Source organism: Salvelinus namaycush, chromosome 39 (assembly GCF_016432855.1).
Source record: "Salvelinus namaycush isolate Seneca chromosome 39, SaNama_1.0, whole genome shotgun sequence".
Lineage (NCBI taxonomy): Eukaryota > Metazoa > Chordata > Actinopteri > Salmoniformes > Salmonidae > Salvelinus > Salvelinus namaycush.
In genome coordinates, this window is record NC_052345.1 from 16,080,999 (window position 1) to 16,090,730 (window position 9,732).

The window sequence follows — 9,732 nt, forward strand, 5'->3', positions numbered from 1 at the left end:
TTATATTAAGTTAAAATAAAAGTGTTCATTCAGTATTGTTGTAATTGTCATTATTACAAATAAATAAATAAATATTTTTCAAAATTGAAATCGGCCGATTAATCGGTATCGGCTTTTGTTGGTCCTCCAATAATCGGTATCGGCATTGAAAAGTTATAATCGGTCGACCTCTATAGCAGAGCATTCTGCAGCGATATGCCATCCCATTTGGTTTGCACTTAGTGAGACTATCAATTGTTTTTTAACAGGACAATGACCCAAAACACACCTCCATGCTGTGTAAGGGCTATTTGACCAAGAAGGAGAGTGATGGTGCTGCATAAGATGACCTGGTCTCCACAATCATCCGACCTCAACCCAATTGAGATGGTTTGGGATGAGTTGGACTGCAGAGCGAAGGAAAAGTGCTCAGCAACTCCTTCAAGACTGTTGGAAAAGCATTCCTCATTAAGCTGGTTGAGAGAATGCCAAGAGTGTGCAAAGCTGTCATCAAGGCAAAAGGGTGGCTACTTCGAAGAATCTCAAATATAATATATATTTTGATTTGTTCGACCCTTTTTTGGTTACAACATAATTCAATATGTGCTATTTCATAGTTTTGATGACTTCACTATTATTATTACTTTAATACAGTGAGTAGGTGTGTCGAAACTTTTGACTGGTACTGTACATGGCTACATGCTTAAGAGTGTCAGGTTCCAATTAACCTTCCTTTGCGTTCTACGCTAAGACTCTTTAAGACTAGATTACCTATGCAGAAGTTTCACTTGTTGCTGTGAAATGCACGACAACATCCACTGAAGAACATACTGTCGCTTCAATGGCATCTTGTGCAGAGCAGCACAGATGCACAGCTGTACAACACATCCATTGTTCTCCATCACTTCTTCAATGAACTCTTGACACACAACATATACGTTTCAGAGTGCAGGACCCACAGCTGTTTCAAACAAATAACAAAAATGACACCAGTTAAATACTGTATCACCGCATATTTTGTCACTTGACATAATTGTCACACATTTGGAGCTGTGGAACAGCGTTCACACTTACTGCTCGACTCGCCTCCAGATATGGGTGTTGCCTGACGACCGGTCTCTGTTACCTCCGACCGCTCGCAGCAGGGCGAAAGAGGAACAGTCCTTCAGATGATTACCTCATCACCACATCCTGTGACCAGTAACATCTCTACCGCCCTGATTACTGCAACCTGAAAGAGCATTTGAACCACAAGTCAGAACCTAGTAGATAAGTACCCACCAAGAACTTCGAGAGACTTGCGAGAGACTCGAGATCTTGACAAATGTCAGACTTCAATAGATTTCAAAAGGACTTGTGTGGATTGCGCAACATGCCAATAGCATTCAAGATCTAACTTGCATGTGCATGAATGAACGAGCAAAAACAGTCATCTCTTCATACCAGGGGGCGAATCAATCGAATGGGGTAGGAAAGTAACTTCAGAATGCATCGATACATCAGTGTAGCAACTGAAATCACCCCTCACTCTTGTCTACTTAAACACAATGTGTGTGGTAATGACATTGCTCAAATGGCTAGTGCTATCCTTGTGATCAAATAGTTGAAGAACTTTAGTTGAAAAAAACAGTAGTATGGCAGGTTATTTGACCTCAAAAGCTATGAGACCCTCTTTGTCATTTTGAGCAACTGAAAGCTTCTCAGAGAAACTACAGAATTCTTGTGAGAGATTTGTCACAGTATTCTTGGTTAGTGTTCTACTGTAGCTGGACGGGAAATGTGTATTCCATAACTGAAACAGAATCTGCACTTCACAGAGCATGCATGCAGGTCCAAACTTGCATGGCAGGAAGCTTCCCACAAGTATCACAGCTCCATCACCCTTACCGAGACCCCTAGCTGCCTTCAGGGGCCGTGAATGTTTTGAATACACAAGACACCAAACTCAAAACCTGGGCTACCTTTCAAACTAGATCCAACATAGACAGTGCTGATATTTCCCAGTTACACGGCATGTCATGGTTTTTGGCTTGTCGTGGGTGCAACCGCTTGAGAGAGCAGTACAGCACAAGGAGGAAGCCAGCCAGCTAGCCAGCCAGCCTCCAGCCTGCGGAATGAGTCTCTGGCTCACTCAGAAGATGAGAGCGATCTGAAGAAGACACAGCAGGATACTACGAGTCTGTGACACACATTCCCCCCATATTCGCAGATATTTAAGTCAGATCCCTTCCTGGATCAGTGCGCATCAATTAGAAAATGGATGAAGCTTTGAACTTCCGATGCTCTGATGTTCATGAGAATCAAAGTTAACATGTCAAAGTGCCACTACCAGAGCGGCCTTGCGTCCTTTCAGGTTGAGGTTTAGGCCCTTTTCCTGTGTCGTGTCGAAGCGAAGGATGATGTGTCAGACAGTATGGAAGCTGAATTTGCATAAGTTGGCATTACCATGACGTAGCAGGGAAAAAATCCCAATGAGCCCACAGATACTACTGGGAAGAGGCCTGTCACTAGGAGAGACTCAAGGCTCTGTTTACTGGCAGGCATGTTGTGGCACAACAGCTGAGAACTGGAGCTGAAACCTAGGAGGGGCAGGGGGATTGCAAGCATGACTCAATAGAATCCAAGGGGGAGGAAAGACAGAATGGACGACTGTACGCCTGAATGGTCATTATCCAGTTTGAATTACCTGATGCATGAAAAAAAAAAAATTACGACCGGGCTGAAATGGCAGGACAATTTTATAAATGTCGACAAACTATTTGTTTGTTCGATATGGTCTTGGATCTTTGTGTGTCGGTAAAATGTATTATGCTAGCAATGGCTGTGGAAACACCTTCGTGCTCAAATAATATAAAATATATACATGACAAGGTATGGGTGGTAAACAGAAGATCGCCCTATTTGGTAAAAGACCAAGTCCATATTATGGCAGGAACAGCTCAAATAAGCAAAGAGAAACCACAGTCCATCATTACTTTAAGACATGAAGGTCAGTCAATCTGGAAAATTTCAAGAACTTTGAAAGTTCCTTCAAGTGCAGTCGCAAAAAATATCAAGCGCTATGATGAAACTGGCTCTCATGAGGACAGCCACAGGAAAGGAAGACACAGAGTCACCTCTGCGGCAGAGGATAAGTTCATTAGAATTACCAGCCTCAGAAATTGCTGCCCAAATAAATGCTTCACAGAGTTCAAGTAACAGACACATATCAACATCAACTGTTTCGAGGAGACTGCGTGAATCAGGCCTTCATGGTCGAATTGCTGCAAAGAAACCACTACTAAAGGACAGCAATAAGAAAAAGAGACTTGCTTGTGCAAAGAAACACGAGCAATGGACATTAGACCAGTAGAAATCTGTTCTTTGGTCTGATGAATCCAAATTTGAGATTTTTGGTTTCAACCGCCGTGTCTTTGTGAGATGCAGAGCAGGTGAACGGATGATCTCAGCATGTGTGGTTCCCACCGTGAAGCATGGAGGAGGAGGAGGTGTGATGGTGCTTTGCTGGTGACACTGTCAGTGATTAATTTAGAATTCAAGGCACACTTAACCAGCATGGCTACCAGAGCATTCTGCAGAGATACGCCATCCCATCTGGTTTGCGCTTAGTGGGACTATCATTTGCTTTTCAACAGGACAATGACCCAAAACACACATCCATGCTGTGTAAGAGCTATTTGACCAAGGAGAGTGATGGAGTAGTGCATCAGATGACCTGGCCTCCACAATCACCCGACCTCAACCCAATTGAGATGGTTTGAGATGAGTTGGAATGAGTGAAGGAAAAGCAGCCAACAAGTGCTCTGCATATGTGGGAAGTCCTTCAAGACTGTTGGAAAAGCATTCCTCATGAAGCTGGTTGAGAGAGGCTGCTGTCTATATACATAGACTTGAAATCACTGGCCACTCTATACCGCTCTGACATTGCTCATCCATATATTTATATATTCTTAATTACATTACTTTACTTAGATTTGTGTGTTTTGGGTATTACTGCACTGCCGGAGCTAGAAACACAAGCATTTCGCTACACTCGCAATAACATCTGCTAAACACGTGTATGTGACCAATAAAATTTGATTTGATTTGAGAATGCCAAGAGTGTGCAAAGCTGTCATCAAGGCAAAGGGTGGCTACTATGAAGAATATAACATATATTTTTATTTGTTTAACACTTTTTTGGTTACTACATGATTCCATATGTGTTATTTCATAGTGTTGACATCTTCACTATTATTCTGCAATGTAATAATAGTAAAAATGAAGAAAAACCCTTGAATAAATAGGTGTTCTAAAACTTTTGACTGGTACTGTACATACATACAGTGAGCTCCAAAATTACTGGCACCCCTGACTGGCAATGCACAAACAATACTTTAAAAAATATAAACAATATAATTATAAAGATAAACTCAAAATACCAACATGTGAGAAATACTGTACTTTATTAATGTTTCAATGGAACCAACCAAAATCATACAATTATTTAATACAAAATACATTAACCAAAATCGAGGTTTCATAATTATTGGCACTCCTCATTTACTACTTAGTGCAACCACCTCTGGCAAGGATAACAGCATAGAGTCTTTTCCTGTAATGTTTGACAAGGTTAAGGAACACATTTGGAGGGATTTTGGACCATTCCTCTATGCAGATCTTTTCAAGATCCTTCACATTCTTGGGTTTGCGCTTATCAACTGCCCTCTTCCACTCAGCCCACAGGTTTTCGATTGGATTGAGGTCTGGCGACTGAGATGGCCATGGCAGAACATTGATTTTGTTGTCACAGAATCATTTCTGTGTGGATCTTGAGGTCTGTTTTGGGTCATTGTCTTGTTGGAAAGTCCACCTACAGCCAAGTCCCAGCCTTCTGGCAGAGGCAACCAGATTGTCAGCCAAAATTGCCTGATACTTGGTGGAATTCATTATGCCATCAATCTTAACCAGTGCCTCTGGACCTCTGGAATTAAAACAGCCCCAAAACATCACTGACCCCCCTCCATATTTCACCGTCAGTATGAGGTGCCTCTCCTTGTATGCATCTCTGTTTCGACGCCAAACATGCCGATGCTGTATCTGACCAAAACGGTTTTCAACAGTTGCATATCTTTATAATGTTTTTATAATTGCCCTGACAGTGCTCAGTGGTATATTCAATCGTTTGTGGATCTTCTTGTAGCCATTACCAGATTTATGAAGGACTACGACCATCTGTTTCTTTTGAACTGCCAGTTCTTTTGTTTTCTTCATGGTGTTGGATGACAAAGGGATATTGCATGTGTGTTACCTCATTTTTATACCCTAGTGAAACAGGAAGTGATGTAAATGGCTCAATATAGTTCCTTAAGACTTAGAAAAACTTAAATAAGTTGAATTTAATTTGTGGTTTAATTTTAGTAGATGTTAGTTACAATAATCTTTAAGGGTGCCATTAATTGTGAAACCTTGATTTGGAGCATATTGATTTTTAATTAAATCAATAAATGATTTTCGTTGGTTCCATTGAAACATGAATAAAGTACAGTATTTCTCACATGTTGGTATTTTGAGTTTAACTCTATAATTATATTGTTTATATTTGTTTAAGCATTACTTGTGCATTGCCAGTCAGGGGTGCCAGTAATTTTGGAGCCCACTGTACATACATACATACCACACATACAGGGCATTAGGAAAGTAATCAAACCTTTTCCACATTTTGTTACAACATTCTAAAATGGATTAAATAGTGTTTGTCACTCATCAACCTACACAAAATACCCCATAATGACAAAGCAAAAACAGGTTTTTAGAATTTATTAAAAATAAGAAACTGAAAGATCACATTTACATAAGTATTCAGACCCTTTACTCAGTACTTTTGTTGAAGCAACTTTGGCAGCGTACAGCCTCGAGTCTTCTTGGGTATTACGCTAACAGCTTGGCACACCTGTATTTGGGAAGTTTCTCCCATTCTTCTCTGCAGATCCTCTCAAGCTCTGTCAGATTGGATGGGTAGCCTCGCTGCACAGCTATAGGTCTCTCCAGAGATGTTTGATTGGGTTCAAGTCCGGGCTCTGGCTGGGCCACTCAAGGACTTGTCCCGAAGCCACTCCTGCATTGTCTTGGCTGTGTGCTTAGTGTCATTGTCCTGTTGGAAGGTGAACCTTCGCCCCAGTCCGAGGTCCTGAGCGCTCTGGAGCAGGTTTTCATCAAGGATCTCTCTGTACCTTGCTCCGTTCATCTTTCCCTCGATCCTGACTAGTCTCCCAGTCCCTGCCGCTGAAAAACATCCCCACAGCATTATGCTGCCACCACCATGCTTCACTGTATGGATGGTGTCAGGTTTCCTCCAGACGTGACACTTGGCATTCAGGCCAAAGAGTTCAATCTTAGTTTCATCAGACCTGAGAATCTTGTTTCTCATGGTCTGAGAGTCTTTAGGTGCCTTTTGGCAAACTCCAAGCGTGCTGACATGCGCCTTTTACTGAGGAGTGGCTTCCGTCTGGCCACTCTACCATAAAGGCCTGATTGGTGGAGTGCTGCAGAGATGGTTGTCCTTCTGGTAGGTTCTCCCATCTCCACAGAGGAACCCTGGAGCTCTGTCAGAGTGACCATTGGGTTCTTAGTCACCTCCCTGACCAAGGCCATTCTCCCCTGATTGCTCAGTTTGGCCAGCTCTAGGAAGAGTCTTGGGGGTTCCAAACTTCTTCCAATTAAGAATGATGGAGGCCACTGTGTTTTTGGGGACCTTCAATGCTGCAGAAATGTTTTGGTACCCTTCCCCAGATCTGTGCCTCAACACAATCCTGTCTCGGAGCTCTACGGACAATTCTTTCAACCTCATGGCTTGGTTTTTGCTCTGACATGCACTGTCAACTGTGGGACCTTATATAGACAGGTGTGCTTTTCCAAATAATGTCCAATCAATTGATTTTACCACAGGTGGACTCCAATCAAGTTGTTTAAACATCTCAAGGATGATCAATGGAAACGGTATGCACCTGATCTCAATTTCGAGTCTCATAGCAAAGGGTCTGAATACTAATGTAAATAAGGTATTTGTTTTTTTATTTTTAATACATTTGCAAAATGTTCTAAAAACCTGTTTTCGCTCTGTCATTATGGGGTATTGTGTGTAGATTGATGAGGAAAATGTTTTATTTAATCCATTTTAGAATAAGGCTGTAACGTAACAAAATGTAGAAAAATTCAAAGGGTCTGAATAGTTTTTTTGAATGCACTGTATTTAAATAACCATCATATGGAAGTAAACTTGGAGTTACACAATGATATGTTGTGTGGTCCTCCCACTACGACCCGGGAAAGCATGCAGTTTATTAGGCTACAGATTAAATACTGTAAATTACTGAACACAGGGTGGTGAAAGTGCACGGTGATGAGCTTGATACTCCTTTTCAATAAATATCAACTGTCTTATTTTAATGACAAGATGATCGATGCTTGGCTGCCGTTTAACAGATAAAAAATGATATTGCTCTTATCCATAATAATCTCATCATGTAGGTATCTTACCTGCACTGTATGTGCAAGCTGTTGGCTAGAGCACACAAGCCAAGACCAGAGTGGGCACTTTTGAAATATAATGCAACAGTTTGTGACAAAACCATCAGTAGAGTTGATTATGCGATGGTCATTTTATTTTGGAACATGGGAATTTGACCGCAAAAGTCACATTTTTATCCTCAATAAGTCTGTTTGATGGAAACATCTCTGGTGGGAAAAGAAGCATATTTTTTATGCAGCTTTTAGAATATTTGCATGAAAATCTGTTGACAATTGGATGAAAACCTAGCTATTGTATCACTTCTAAATGTTTGCTCATCTGGAAAACCAACCTTGTTTCTGATTCCCAGTCCAGTCAACCATGACCATTTAACTTTTTCTGTTTTAAAACTGTGTCAACCTGCAACCTAGGCATTTACATAGGTTCCACTTCGCTCCACTATACTTTGTTAGCTTGACAACAGGTGCACTTGTGGTGTAACAGAACTTACAGTTCAAGACTACTGATGCAGATGTTGTGGGTCAGTGGTTGCTTATCAACATTCTATTCTTTGTTCCCTCTGAAACGCACTACAGTACGCATAATTCAAAGGAAGAGATCTGTAAGACTCCATTGTTTGAAACATGAACGAATAAAAGAGCACTAATGATAGACATTTCAAAGACAGCCTGCCTTACTGAGGAATGTTCTGTATATTGTAGGCCTATCTTGAACTACTTATCTGCAGATGTCTACCAGTTTCTCAGCCCTGCAACAATGGTTGTTACTAATGCTATACCAATCATTTCAGACTGGGTTAAAATGATATTTTAGCCTTTACATAAAGATATAATACTCATCTCACACATTACTTTCGCACTATTTAACCCTATAAAGAAATGTTAACTGTTAGATTAATGTACACGAGTTAACAGTCAGTGACTGTGGCAAACATCTTTCGAACAGAATGTTCGCGTATTCATATCATAACTTTGGCAACAAGATAAGAAAATGATGTAGCAACTATTTAACAATGTTGACCTGCATACTTAGTTACAGTGAGAGCCTGCATAATTCAGCAAGAAACGATACAGTATCCTGTCGTGTCAACAAACCAAACCCTCCCACATTTCTGGAAAAATGGGAGACCAATGGGAATTCTAACGTGACGCCAGTTAGCGGGCGTTTGACGGAAGTTGAACGAAGGTTTGTGTGAAGATAGAATTGACACATTTCTCTAAAGTTAATTGTTTTTTTCCTGGGCAGCGCAACAATGGAATATGAATACGCACGTTTTCACATTTTAACTGCGCGCGTAACATGATGTCGTTTGCGGTCCTTTGAGAATTCCAATTCCAATGTTGAAATAGTTCAATGACTTTATAATTCATTTAAATGTGACTTCCTCACGCCTACACTTTCCCTATTGTTTCGCTCTCTGAAACTCCGACAAGAGGACTGGTAAAAACCACACATTGTGCCCACTTTCGATCATTAACACATTTTGAAAAAACTATTCAATGTTGGATGAGGATAAATAGGCTACTCACCTGTAAGGAAAAAGATATACGTTGCTTTCATCAATGTTGCTCAGAATAAGATACAAGTTATGTTCCTAAAATTCATACAATGTTGCACCAACGTGTTACTTTCCTTCTCTCTCCAAATATCCTGATTTCGGCGAAGGTGGGCGGAGACTAGACAGGCCTAACCTATCTGATAACTGACAAACACACATAGAAGTCAAGAATGGTTTAGTAATAATATTAATATAGTACAGTTATGTCCGTAGCTGATGGACTGTAATAGTTGTATATATTTTGGTTATGTTTGCATGATTGTTGTTTGTGATAGGGCATAAATATAACTTTATAATATTGCTCTTTGAGTCCCGAAGCTTGACACCCCTACCACAATGTCCCTAAATGACGCAATGAGGGGGACATGAGACTTTCCCAGCAAAAGCAATACCTCCCCAAAAAACTAAAGCAAACTAACATGAAAGTAACCTGTGTTGCTATAGTAATATATGGAAAGGAAAAGTGTGAGAGCACTTCTTTTGACATTTCCACCCAAGCAAGAGTTAACACAATTCCAGAAGAAGAATCTCATCAAGAGAAACACTGTCCAAAGGTTTTAAATAAAATGCATTGATTTATTGTAAAAGTACAGGTTAATTTCCTAAAAAGGTAAAATTTTCGGAATCAGATGCATTGCAGTGTTATAATCTAATGTGCTAATATAATCTCTAATATAGTCTCTTC

The 9,732-nt window shown here is 40.5% G+C and overlaps 1 protein-coding gene across 1 annotated transcript in view; it reads right to left on the bottom strand.

The window, feature by feature from the left end:
• The window catches only part of LOC120032975 (inactive rhomboid protein 2-like), a 42,333-nt gene extending 33,217 nt beyond the window's left edge, over positions 1-9,116 (bottom strand). The window contains exons 1-2 of the mRNA XM_038979251.1: positions 9,019-9,116; positions 1,054-1,210 (exon numbers count right to left, since the gene is read on the bottom strand). The gene's annotated coding sequence lies outside the window, so the exon portion shown is untranslated. The remainder of the gene's footprint in view (positions 1-1,053; positions 1,211-9,018) is intronic.
• Positions 9,117-9,732: the final 616 nt, after the last annotated feature.